Below are 13,838 nucleotides of genomic sequence, written 5' to 3'. Positions count from 1 at the left end.
AATTCTAAAGTCTTTACACTGGCTCCCAGTCGGCTGTAGAATAGATTTGAAAGTTCTGTTACTGGTCTATAAATCACTAAATGGTTTAGGTCCTGCATACATGAATTAAATGAGTCCTTGAAGAGTCTCGGCACCCTTTGCACAATGGTCATTGCACCGGACTATTGCTATATTAGGCATTCTAAGTGCTAGAGGACTCTGCATTTTTGTACAATTGTAAACAAATAAATAAATAAATAAATAAATAAAAATAAAAAATGTACCGGCATTACCAGATAACTATTAACTCTTTATTGCTCAGTGACTGTTTTTCTTTATGTCTTTATGTCTCAAAAGTATTCTCTGTCAATTGACTGTCTGTTGTCGTACTAGAGCTGCTCCAATTACTGGAGACAAATTTCCTTCCTTCCTTTTTTGGACAAACTTGGCAAATAAAGATGTTTCTGATTCTGATTTCCATTACGTAACCACTGTGCGTTTGTGTGCGATCGAGTGTCTCACGTCCAAACCCAATTTTGGGTCACGGAACTAGAGTTTTGTATTAAAATAAAATTTTCCCATTGCTGGTCTGCACTGGTGTAGCTCAGTGGTTACTTCCTCTAGAAATAATTCCACTGCAGAATTCATCTCTTCTCAATCCCTTCCAAGGGATCGACCCATGGGTGCTGTCCAGTTCTTTTAAAAATATATATATATAGATAGCCGCCTATGATTTTCTTTGTGATCGTGAATTTGATAATATAAACGATTTTGTTATAGCCGTTGTCATTTTAGAGAAGTAAGCCGACATTTAAAGCAAAGGAAATTTATTTATATAGCACATTTCATACACAAGGCAACTCAATGTGCTTTTCATGAGTAAAAGCATTGAAAAACAAAGAAAAACAGCTCATAGAAAAAGAGGTACTTCATAATTAAAGTACCATTAAAACAGCTTACAGTGCAAGAAATATCATTTAAAAGTGGAAATGCTCTAAAAGGCATGGGGAAAAAAGAAGAGTTAAAGAGTGGACTTAAAAACATGCACACTTGGGGCTGACTTCACTTCTGTTGGCAACTTATTCCATTTGTGTGCAGGCTAATAGCTAAATTCTGCTTCACCATGTTTACTTTGGACTCTGTGCTCCATTATTTGGAGCACAGAGTCTGGAGATCTCAGAGCCCGACTGGGTTTATATCCGATTAGCATTTCTTTCGTGTATTCAGGACTTCAACCATTTAGTGATTTATAGACCAGTAACAGAACTTTAAAATCTATTTTAAAGCTGAGTGGGTGCCAGTGTAAAGACTTTAGAATTGGAGTAATATGCTCTGACCTCTTTGTTCTGGTCAGAACCCGATTCACTGTTTCATCAGGAACGTGGCATCCTCTAGTCTTACTTGTTTGGTCAAGAGGAGAACGTTTTTCCGGTGTGCTGTGCTGCGTTGCAGATGCATGTGCACTCGCCAGGAGCGACACTGAAATACAATATATTTCCTAATTTAAAAAAGAAAATATAACTCAGCTCAGCGGTTACTTCCTCAAGAAGTAATTCGACTGCAGACTTCATCTCTTCTCAATCCCTTCCAAGGGATCGACCCAAGGGTGCTGTCCAGTGCTTTTAAAAAATAATATATAGAGATAGACGCCTATGATTTTCTTTGTGATCATGAATTTGATAATATAAACGATTTTGTTATAGCCGTTGTCATTTTAGAGAAGTAAGCCGACATTTAAAGCAAAGGAAATTTATTTATCTAGCACATTTCATACACAAGGCAACTTAATGTGCTTTTCATGAGTAAAAGCATTGAAAAACAAAGAAAAACAGCTCATAAACATTTAAAACAAAGAGAAAAAAAATCAAGTACCATTAAAACAGCTTACAGTGCAATAAATATTTAAAAGTGGAAATGCTCTAAAAGACATGGGGAAAAAAGAAGAGTTTAAGAGTGGACTTAAAAACATGCACGCTTGGGGCTGACTTCACTTCTGTTGGCAACTTATTCCATTTGCGTGCAGGCTAATAGCTAAATTCTGCTTCACCATGTTTACTTTGGACTCTGTGCTCCATTATTTGGAGCACAGAGTCTGGAGATCTCAGAGCCCGACTGGGTTTATATCCGATTAGCATTTCTTTCGTGTATTCAGGACTTCAACCATTTAGTGATTTAGAGACCAGTAACATAACTTTAAAATCTATTTTAAAGCTGAGTGTGTGCCAGTGTAAAGACTTTAGAATTGGAGTAATATGCTCTGACCTCTTTGTTCTGGTCAGAACCCGAGCTGCAGCTGTTTAATTCACTGTTTCATCAGGAACGTGGCATCCTCTAGTCTTACTTGTTTGGTCAAGAGGAGAACGTTTTTCCGGTGTGCTGTGCTGCGTTGCAGATGCATGTGCACTCGCCAGGAGCGACACTGAAATACAATATATTTCCCAATTTAAAAAAGAAAATGTAACTCAGCTCAGCGGTTACTTCCTCAAGAAGTAATTCGACTGCAGAATTCATCTCTTCTCAATCCCTTCCAAGGGATCGACCCATGGGTGCTGTCCAGTGCTTTTAAAAAATAATATATAGAGATAGACGCCTATGATTTTCTTTGTGATCATGAATTTGATAATATAAACTATTTTGTTATAGCCGTTGTCATTTTAGAGAAGTAAGCCGACATTTAAAGCAAAGGAAATTTATTTATCTAGCACATTTCATACACAAGGCAACTTAATGTGCTTTTCATGAGTAAAAGCATTGAAAAACAAAGAAAAACAGCTCATAAACATTTAAAACAAAGAGAAAAAAAATCAAGTACCATTAAAACAGCTTACAGTGCAATAAATATTTAAAAGTGGAAATGCTCTAAAAGACATGGGGAAAAAAGAAGAGTTTAAGAGTGGACTTAAAAACATGCACGCTTGGGGCTGACTTCACTTCTGTTGGCAACTTATTCCATTTGCGTGCAGGCTAATAGCTAAATTCTGCTTCACCATGTTTACTTTGGACTCTGTGCTCCATTATTTGGAGCACAGAGTCTGGAGATCTCAGAGCCCGACTGGGTTTATATCCGATTAGCATTTCTTTCGTGTATTCAGGACTTCAACAATTTAGTGATTTATGGACCAGTAACAGAACTTTAAAATCTATTTTAAAGCTGAGTGGGTGCCAGTGTAAAGACTTTAGAATTGGAGTAATATGCTCTGACCTCTTTGTTCTGATCAGAACCCGAGCTGCAGCTGTTTAATTCACTGTTTCATCAGGAACGTGGCATCCTCTAGTCTTACTTGTTTGGTCAAGAGGAGAACGTTTTTCCGGTGTGCTGTGCTGCGTTGCAGCTGCATGTGCACTCGCCAGGAGCGACACTGAAATACAATATATTTCTTAATTTAAAAAAGAAAATGTAACTCAGCTCAGCGGTTTCTTCCTCAAGAAGTAATTCGACTGCAGACTTCGGCTCTTCTCAATTCCTTCTTCGGGATCCAACAACTGGCCCCGTCCAGTGCATTTAAACCAACTATTTTCACCCCCGTCCTATGCGTATTTGTTTGGATTTGCTCGTTCATGACATACAACTAAAGTTATGTTTCAATCTTTTGGTAGTCTTCTTGCGCTGGTCGAGCTCAGTGGTGACTTCCTCAAGAAACAATTCTCTCACAGAATTCGGCTCTTCTCCATCCCTTACTCGGGATCGAACCACGGGTGCCGTCTAGTGTTTTCCTTCTCTTTGTTCCCAGGCCAGCCGAAGGATGTAGTCTCTCCAGTATATGCCGCACCCCCGCTGCCGTCGTCGTCCTGTCACACAAAGCGAGTGGAGTGTCAGGAAGTTAATGTAAAAGTCCTATGAAATGTCTTAGTGTAGTTATTGTATATTGTGCATTTCATACACAAGGTAACTCAATGGGCTTTACTTGATTGAAAGCATTTTTTCAAAAAAGGACAAAAGACATTTTAAAACCATACAAGAAAATACAAGACAGCTAAAAATCATTTAAAAATAAAGAGACAAAAATTACTAAAAACGTATAGTGAAAGAAAGATCATTTAAAAATGGAAATGTCCTAAGCATGAGAAAAAAAAGAATAGTTATTAAACTGGACTTAAAAACATTGACACTCGGGGATTATTTAAGATTGGTTGGCAACTTATTCCATTTGTGTGCCGCATAACGGCTAAATGCTGCTTCACCATATTTTTCTTTGGACCCTGTGCTCCACTATTTGACCTGAGTGTGTCCCCATCCTGCCTCAAAGTCTGCGCGGACCAGCTCGCTCCAGTCTTCACAGTGATCTTCAAGAGATCTGTGGAACTGTGTGAATTACCACCCTATTTCAAACGTTGCACCGTCACCCCAGTCACCAAGAAACGTCCAATCTCACGTCTGAATGAATACTATTGTGACCAATCAGTAGTTTATATACATTACGTAATCACTGTGTGTTTGTGTGCGATAGAATGTCTCACGTCCAAACCCAATTTTGGGTCATGGAACTAGAGTTTTGTATAATAATTAATATTCCCATTGCTGGTCTACACTGGTGTAGCTCAGTGGTTACTTCCTCGAGAAATACTTCTACTGTAGAATGAATCTCTTCTCAATCCCTCCCAAGGGATCAAACCATGGGTGCTGTCCAGTGTTTAAAAAAAAAATATATATATATATACAGACACCTTTGATTTTCTTTGTGAACATGAATTTGATAATATAAATGTTTTTGTTATAGCCATTGTAAATGTATTTATACAGCATGTCATACACAAGGCAACTCAATGTGCTTTACATTATTAAAAGCATTTAAAAACAAAGAAAATCAGCTCATAAACATTTAAAACAAAGAGAAAAAATATATAAGTCCAATTAAAACAACGCACAATGCAAGAAATATCATTTAAAAGTGGAAATGCTCGAAAAAGCATGAGAAAAAAGTTTTTAACCTGGACTTAAAAACATTCACAGATGCATGTGCGCTCGCCAGGAGCGACACTGAAACACAATATATTTCCTAATTTAAAAAAAACAAAATGTCACTCAGCTCAGCGGTTACTTCCTGAAGAAGTAATTCGACTGCAGACTTCGGCTCTTCTCAATTCCTTCATCGGGATCGAACAACCGGCCCCGTCCAGTGCATTTAAACCAACTATTTTCACCCCCTTTCAATGCGTGTTCATTTGGATTTGCGATTTCATGACGTACAACTAAAGTTATGTTTCAATCTTTCGGTAGTCTTCTTGCGCTGGTCGAGCTCAGTGGTTACTTCCTCAAGAAACAATTCTCTCACAGAATTCGCCTCTTCTCCATCCCTTACTCGGGATCGAACCACGGGTGCCGTCTAGTGTTTTCCTTCTCTTTGCTTTATTTTCCCAAACTGACAGTTCCTCGCCAATTGAACTCTAATTTTATAAGTCACACCATCGTCGTATGACATATAAACATATAGTAATGTAGCTATAAAAATATAGTAATGTAGCTATAAAAATATATTTTCTCTGAGTGTGCAATACTCTCGGGTAGTTCGGTGGTTACTTCGGCTGAATTCCATCCATCCATCCATCCATCCATTTTCTACCGCTTATCTGAAGTCGGGTCACGGGGGCAGTAGCTTTAGCAGGGACACCCAGACTTCCCTTTCCTCAACCACTTCATCCATCTCTTCCGGGGGATCCCAAGGCGTTCCCAGGCCAGCCGAAGGATGTAGTCTCTCCAGTATGTCCTGGGTCGTCCCCGGGGACTTCTCCCGGTGGGACGTGCCCGGAACACCTCACCAGGGAGGCGTCCAGGGGGGATCCGAATCAGATGCCCCAGCCACCTCACCTGGCTCCTCTCAATGTGAGGGAGCAGGGGCTCTACTCTGAGATCCTCCCGGATGACCGAGCTTCTCACCCTATCTCTAAGGGAGAGCCCGGACACCCTGCGGTGGAAACTCATTTCGGCCACTTCTCGTTCTTTCCGTCACGACCCACAGCTCCTGACCATAGGTGAGGGTAGGAACGTAGATCGACCGGTAAATCGAGCGCTTCGCCTTTCGGCTTAGCTCCTTCTTTACCACAACGGATCGATACAAAATCCGCATCACTGCAGACGCTGCACCGATCCGTATGTCCCCTCATGAGATGTTTGATATTTATAGGAAAGGCACACATCCAGCATCTTGCTTTGACTTCCGAAATAGGTTGCAACATAATTATTCCTGTCATGATCTTCTAACCCGGAGCAGTACAATTGGACTGCAATAGTTAGTATATTTATCTATTTTGACCAACCAGTAGTTTATATACATTACGTAACCACTGTGTGTTTGTGTGCGATAGAATGTCTCACGTCCAAACCCAATTTTGGGTCACGGAACTAGAGTTTTGTATAAGAATTACATTTTCCCATTGCTGGTCTACACTGGTGTAGCTCAGTGGTTACTTCCTCTAGAAATAATTCTACTGCAGAATTCATCTCTTCTCAATCCCTTCCAAGGGATTGAACCATGGGTGCTGTCCAGTGCTTTAAAAAAAATATATATATATATATATATATATATATAGACACCTTTGATTTTCTTTGTGATCGTGAATTTGATTATATAAATATTTTGTTATAGCTGTTGTAATTTTAGAGAATAAAGCCGACATTTAAAGCAAAGGAAATTTATTTATATAGCACATTTCATACACAAGATAACTCAATGTGCTTTACATGATTAAAAGCATTTAAAAACAAAGAAAAACAGCTCATAAACATTTAAAACAAAGAGAAAAAAATTTAAGTACCTCCCGCCGTTAGCCAGCCCGCTCGGACCGGAAACAGAAGCATTCGAGTCTCAACGTGTCAAATGAGACGTGCAGCTGGAGCGGCGGAGAAGAGCCGGCCAATTTTCAAAATAAAACACATAGACACGTGACTTGCAATCCAACAGAAATTATATAAATTGGTCATTTTGTTTCTCTGCGGCCCAGTAACAAATGCCTCATGGCCCGGTACCGGTCCGCGGACCAGTGGTTGGGGAGGACTGCTTTACATGATTAAAAAAAAAAAAAAAAACATCTTATCCATCCATTTTCTGAGCCGCTTCTCCTCACTAGGGTCGCGGGCTGCTGGAGCCTATCCCAGCTATCTTCGGGCGGGAGGCGGGGTACACCCTAAACCGGTCACCAGCCAATCGCAGGGCACATAGAAACAAACAACCATTCGCACTCAGATTCACACCTATGGGCAATTTAGCGTCTCCAATCAACCTACCGCGCATGTTTTTGGGATGTGGGAGGAAACCGGAGTGCACTGGAAAAAACTCAACCAGGCACGGGGAGAACATGCAAACTCCTCACAGGCGGGGTCAGGATTTGAACCCCCGGTCCTCAGAACTGTGAGGCAGATGTTCCAACCAGTCGGCCACCAATGAATACAGCATACAGTGCAAGAAATATCATTTAAAAGTGGAAATGCTCTTAAAAGCATGAGAAAAAAGAAGAGTTTTGAACCTGGTCCAGTCAGAAGAGCATTACAATAGTCAATTCTACTTGAGATAAAAGCATGGATGAGCTTCTCCTGGTCTGCTTGACACATGCGAGCCTTCACTATGGATATGTTCTTGAAATGGTAGAAGGCAGTTTTAGTAATTGATTTGATATGACTGTTGAAAGTCAGATCGGAACCTATCAGAACACCAAGGTTTCAGACTTGGTCTTTAGTTTTTAAAGAAAGTGACTCCAGGTATTTACTAAGAGCAATCCTCTTTTCTTTATTGGCAAAAACAATTATCTCAGTTTTGTTGTGGTTTAATTGAAGAAAATTACCGCTTATCTGAAGTCGGGTCGCGGGGGCAGTAGCTTTAGCAGGGATGCCCAGACTTCCCTCTCCCCAGCCACTTCATCCATCTCTTCCGGGGGGATCTCGAGGCGTTCCCAGGCCAGCTGAAGGATGTAGTCTCTCCAGCGTGTCCTGGGTCGTCCCCGGGGTCTGCTCCCGGTGGAACGTGCCCGGAACAACTCACCAGGGAGGCGTTATGAACAGAATCTGTGACAAAGGGCAGCCTTGGCGGAGTCCAACCCTCACCGGAAACAAGTCTGACTTACTAACAGATATGCGGACCAAACTCTGACTCCGGTCGTACAGGGACCGAACAGCCCGTATCCGGGGGTTCGCTACCCCATACTCCCGAAGCACCCCCCCACAGGACCCCCCAAGGGACACGGTCGAACGCCTTCTCCAAGTCCACAAAACACATGTAGACTGGTTGGGCGAACTCCCATGCACCCTCGAGGACCCTGCCAAGGGTGTAGAGCTGGTCCACTGTTCCACGGCCAGGATGAAAACCATAATGCTCCTCCTGAATCTGAGATTCAACTTCCCGACGGACCCTCCTCTCCAGCACCCCTGAATAGACCTTACCAGGGAGGCTGAGGAGTTTGATCCCCCTGTAGTTGGAACACACCCTCCGGTCCCCCTTCTTAAAAAGGGGGACCACCACCCCAGTCGGCCAATCCAGAGGCACTGTCCCCGATGTCTACCCGATGTTGCAGAGGCGTGTCAACCAGGACAGGCCTACAACATCCAGAGCCTAGAGGAACTGCGGGCGAATCTCATCCATCCCGAGGGCCTTGCCACCGAGGAGCTTTTTAACCACCTCGGTGACCTCAACCCCAGAGATAGGAGAACCTGCCTCAGAGAACACAGACTCTGTTCCCTCACGGGAAGGCGTGTCGGTGGAGTTGAGGAGTATTCTCCCAACTGACTCACAACGTCCCGAGTCGAGGTCAGCAGCGCCCCATCCCCATTATACACAGTGTTGATGGTGCACTGCTTCCCCCTCCTGAGACGCCGGATGGTGTACCAGAATTTCCTCGAAGCCGTCCGGAAGTCTTTCTCCATGGCCTCACCGAACTCCTCCCATGCCTGAGTTTTTGCTTCAGCAACCACCAAAGCTAGAAGTCTCGGTGCCCTTTGCACAATGGTCATTGCACCGGACTATTGCAATATTAGTCATTTGAACTGCTCTAAGTGCTAGAGGATTCTGCATCTTTTGCACAATTGTCAAAAAAAAATAAACTGTCTGTTGTCATACAAGAGCGGCTCCAACTACCGGAGACAAATTCCTTGTGTGTTTTTTGGACATACTTGGCAATTAAAGATGATTCTGATTCTGATTCCGCTTGGCCAGCCGGTACCCATCAGCTGCCTTAGGAGTCCCACAGGCCAAAAAGGCCCGATAGGACTCCTTCTTCAGCTTGACGGCATCCCTCACCGTTGGTGTCCACCAATGGGTTCGGGGATTGCCGCCACGACAGGCACCGACCACCTTACGGCCACAGTTCTGTCGGAGGTGGGAGTTGAAACTGCTTCTGACAGGGGATTCTGCCAGATGTTCCCAGCAGACCCTCACAATACCTTTGGGCCTGCCACATCGGACCGGCATCTTCCCCCACCATCGGTGCCAACTCACCACCAGGTGGTGATCAGTTGACAGCTCCGCCCCTCTCTTCACCTGAGTGTCCAAGGCATGCGGCCGCAAGTCCGATGACATGACCACAAAGTCGATCATTGAACTGCGACCTAGGGTGTCGTGGTGCCAAGTGCACGTGTGGACACCCTTATGCTTGAACATGGTGTTCGTTATGGACAATCCGTGATGAGCACAGAAGTCCAATAAAAGAACACCACTCGGGCTCTTATCGGGGGGCGTTCCTCCCAATCACGCCCTTCCAGGTCTCACTGTCATTGCCCACGTGAGCATTGAAGTCCCCCAGCAGAACGATGGAGTCCCCAGCGGGAGCGCTCTCCAGCACCCCTTCCAAGGACTCCAAAAAGGGTGGGTACTCTGAACTGCTGTTTGGTGCATAGGCACAAACAACAGTCAGGACCCGTCCCCCCACCCGAAGGCGGAGGGAGGCTACCCTCTCTTCCACCGGGGGGAACCCCAACGGACAGGGGCCGAGCCGGGGGGCAATAAACCCACACCTGCTGGGCGCCTCTCACCGTGGGCAACTCCAGAGTGGAAGAGAGGACTGGTACCAGAGCCCAAGCTGTGCGTGAAGGCAAGTCCGACTATATCTCGTCGGAACTTCTCAACCTCTAACACCAGCTCGGGGTCCTTCCCTGCCAGAGAGGCGACATTTTACGTCCCTCGAGCCAGCCTCTGTAGCTGGGGATCGGATCGCCAAAGTCCCTGCCTTCGGCCACCGCCTAGTTTGCACTGCACCCAGTGCAAGCTATGGCCCTCCCACAGGTGGTGAGCCCATGGGAAGGGGGAACCTCCCGGGCTGTGCCCGGCCGGGCCCCATGGGTGCACGCCCGGCCACCAGCCGCTCGCCTTCGATCCCCACCTCCAGGCTAAAGGAAGAACTGAAGCCGAGTCACGAGAACTTCACTCAGTGACACAAACTATTGAGCTATTTTGCACATAAACAAGACTCGCTGCGAGCAGGGTTCGAACCTGCGCGGGAAGATCCCATTGGATTTCAAGTCCAACGCCTTAACCACTCGGCCATCGCAGCCACATGGGGTAAGCGCAAAAAGTATGTCCAAAACACACAAGGAATTTGTCTCCGGTAGTTGGAGCCGCTCTCGTACAACAGACAATTTACAGAACACTTTGGAGACATAAAGACATTGACAAAAAACAATTGCAAAAAGATGCAGAGTCCTCTAGCACTTTCAGCAGTCTATAGTCATTTGAGGGCCGTGAATCAATTTCGGCCACTGAGTGTACTGAGTGTAAAATGGGTTTGGCTGACTCAATTATATCACATGACACGGAAGTACTAAATTTTAGTTGGTTACACAAATAAAATGAATGGAAAACCTGCCCAAAATTTATTTGTGTTCATCCAATGAGTCATTTTTTTTGAGTGAAGGTTACACTTCTGTAATGTACATTTCCGCCAAGGGAGGAAGATATGATCAAGGTCAAATTATACTTTCATCTCTGTCATGTTTTACAGTTCTGAGACCTTGAGTACTCCTGTTTGTGCAATTAAAAAAAGACACTTGCTTCATGAAAAGAAACTATAATTTAAACTCTGGAATGTATCTTCACTAGATACATAAAACAACTTGTTTGTAATACGTTTTATAATGGAAAACGAGACACGTGCCATTTAAAAAAAAAAAAAAAAAAGTGAGACCCTCGTCCTAAAAGAGTGAAGATAGTTGGATGAATCCCAAAAGATACGTCTGGGAATTTTTTTGAAAAACAAAAATATGTCTTGGGATGTTTTCGCCTTGGAAACTCCCACATGAAATGTAAAACTGACATGTTTATGCTTTAGATGCAGGGTTGTGGCCTCTGGAAATGACCCTCAAACATCTCGGACACCCGATGTCACATGTACAAGCCACATATCCCCATTCTTTGCCAATGCTGTGTGACCTCTGGACGTGACCCCCTCACATCTCAGACACCCCATGTCACCTGCACAAGTCACGTGATGACCTCATTCTTTGCAGCTGTCTCATCGAAGCCCTCGGGACGCTGTCACACCCACCATCGATGCGGGGCCGGATGGGATCATATTCGCAGGTATGATCACAAATGACCTTTTTTGTTGCCCAAATGACACCCCATGACTTCCTTTGTTCCTACAGGTGACCCCGAACATGATGTCATGTGACAAAAATGCCAGGAAATATGATCTCACTTTGTTTTCACCGAATGTGACATCATTTAGTTTTTTACCGGATGTGACGTCAATGGGGACAGTTGGGCCGGGAGGTGACGTCACGTGCGCTGGCACGCTGCCAAGTGATGACGTCATAGGCAATCCATCATTTTGTAAATATCCCTATACTCTCTCTCTCTCGTAGGTTGTCGTTCTGCCAACTCCTCATTTGATCTGTCTCATATTAACGCCTTACGTACACCTAATTACAGATGTGCTCATGAGTTGAAACACCCTGACAGAATTTGTGAAATGTTGGAAAGTTTTTAGAAATAGGACTAAACCATCTCATGATTTTCTTTGTCACTGTTTTGTGCTATTCTGACATGCTATACAGTTTCATTTGAAAAGCCGTTCCAAATCAAACAAATGTTTGCCTACACATCTTACTCATTGGGCCAGATAATGTAAACGAATGATTACAAGAGCAGGAGGCTGTTAAGGAGGATGACAAAAGGATACCGTATTTGCCCACTCTATGGCTCTGCAAGCTCAAGCAATCTGGCATGTTGGCACTGTTTTCAGACCTGGGGCCTCATGTACAAAGACTTGCATGATGGGAGTACATGTGGCTGACTATGATCACCCCACAAGGTTAATACCTTGTATTTTTATAACTAATAACAAATGTGTTCATACAGTAACCTACACTAAGCCATGTGAGATAAAGGTTGAAGGAACCTGTGTTTTAGAATCTCCTATACTTCCGTGGTTCCAAGCGTGCTCGTTTTCGTGAAAGAACTTGTTCACAACAATGTACTCTCTCTTGTTCACTCTCCCAGGTGAAATCCGCCATATGGTTGATCTCCTGCTGAGAGAGAGGCTTGATCACAGTGAGGGTTATCATAGAAACCAATGCACAAGTGCCTGTCCATTCCCCAGGCAGGAAGTCCCACAACAGCACAACACCACACATCCGCCACAAATCAGACCTCATCTTACTTAATCGGGCCGCATCCTAATAATCAATAAAAGTGTGAATTTACAAAACTGTGGATCCAGGTGGCCAATTGATCGGGAAAGTTTTGTTATTGGGGCCTAAAGTTATCTTACTCTTATTTTGAAAGATGCAATCCAATTGAGGTTATTCATCGTAGCACAAACAAGACAGTCCTTTTGATAGATTTTGACTGCGTCCCTACCTTCCATAGTAATTTCCTTAAGCCAAAAATTACCTATATTACTTTATTATTCAGGTCATATCCCGTCACTTTGGAGGTTCGAAAAACCACTGGATCCGCATTTTTTTTTTTTTTTTTGATACTGGTACTTTCGCAAATTTTCCCATTATCGGACAAGATTAACTTTTTGTCGGACGTAGCCAATTAATAATAATCTGTCCTAGGGGATCGCCCCCTGAGACATCTATACCCAAGGTCAACAGTACGGGATGTCTGTCCCCCGGGGTAACCGAGTGCATACTACCTCTTTCCAATTTGATCCTGTCCTTCCACCGCCAATTTCTATTCTTCGTCGGCTCCCAGTATCCCGGTTTCGAGTGGATAATCACCTGCTTGCAACTGTAACACAAATCCACCTGCTGGTTCGCTTTGAACCTATGGTTCACCGGACACCGGCCAGCTCCCCCATGTCCTGTACTCAAAGCGCACAAGTAAATATAGTGCACAGTTTACCACCTTACACAATTCAAATTGGTATACCGTCTTTTCCCCCAATGTGTAATTCTAGGGCCCCTGTTGGCTTCACGGCCCTCTTTGTTACTCTTTCTCCTTGTATTGAAGGCATTCCAAAATAGATTCCTGTAACTATAATCAGGGAGATCACCAGAGTCATGATTATAACCTTCTTTGACCAGACATACAGGATGTACATATTTCCCCCTATGTTAAATGACTAATTTAACACCAAAACACAGTATCCACACACAACCCCATACACAAACCAGCAGGTTGTCTCCTTCCGTCGGAGAGGCCCCTGACAAGACCTCCAAACAAACCCTTATATAAATTAATCACAACTCTGCAAAAGATACCCATGCCAAAGGACTACATAATTCCTGTATACATACTCCAGAGAAGGGACAAGTCGGCAATTGTCACCCAACATTGATATTATTCCCCAACCAATTGTTAATTTGTCTCACAAAAGTGTTAATGTCATTAAACCAAGAATCACATAAAATCAGCGTTAAGTCAGCACACCAACATCCTGCAATACAACAATAACACTATCAAGCTCCATCCTCCTGGGCGTCCTGTAAA

The 13,838-nt window shown here is 43.7% G+C and overlaps 1 non-coding gene across 1 annotated transcript; it reads right to left on the bottom strand.

Moving 5' to 3' along the window:
- Nucleotides 1-10,370: 10,370 nt before the first annotated feature.
- trnas-uga (transfer RNA serine (anticodon UGA)) lies at nt 10,371-10,452 on the bottom strand. The gene has a single exon. It is a non-coding gene; the product is annotated as a tRNA-Ser (tRNA).
- Between the last annotated feature and the right edge of the window lie 3,386 nt (nt 10,453-13,838).

This window comes from Phycodurus eques, unplaced genomic scaffold, assembly GCF_024500275.1.
Source record: "Phycodurus eques isolate BA_2022a unplaced genomic scaffold, UOR_Pequ_1.1 contig_204, whole genome shotgun sequence".
In the NCBI taxonomy this organism is placed as follows: domain Eukaryota; kingdom Metazoa; phylum Chordata; class Actinopteri; order Syngnathiformes; family Syngnathidae; genus Phycodurus; species Phycodurus eques.
The sequence above is the reverse complement of the archived record's forward strand: the minus strand, read 5'-3'. Positions and strand labels throughout refer to the sequence as shown.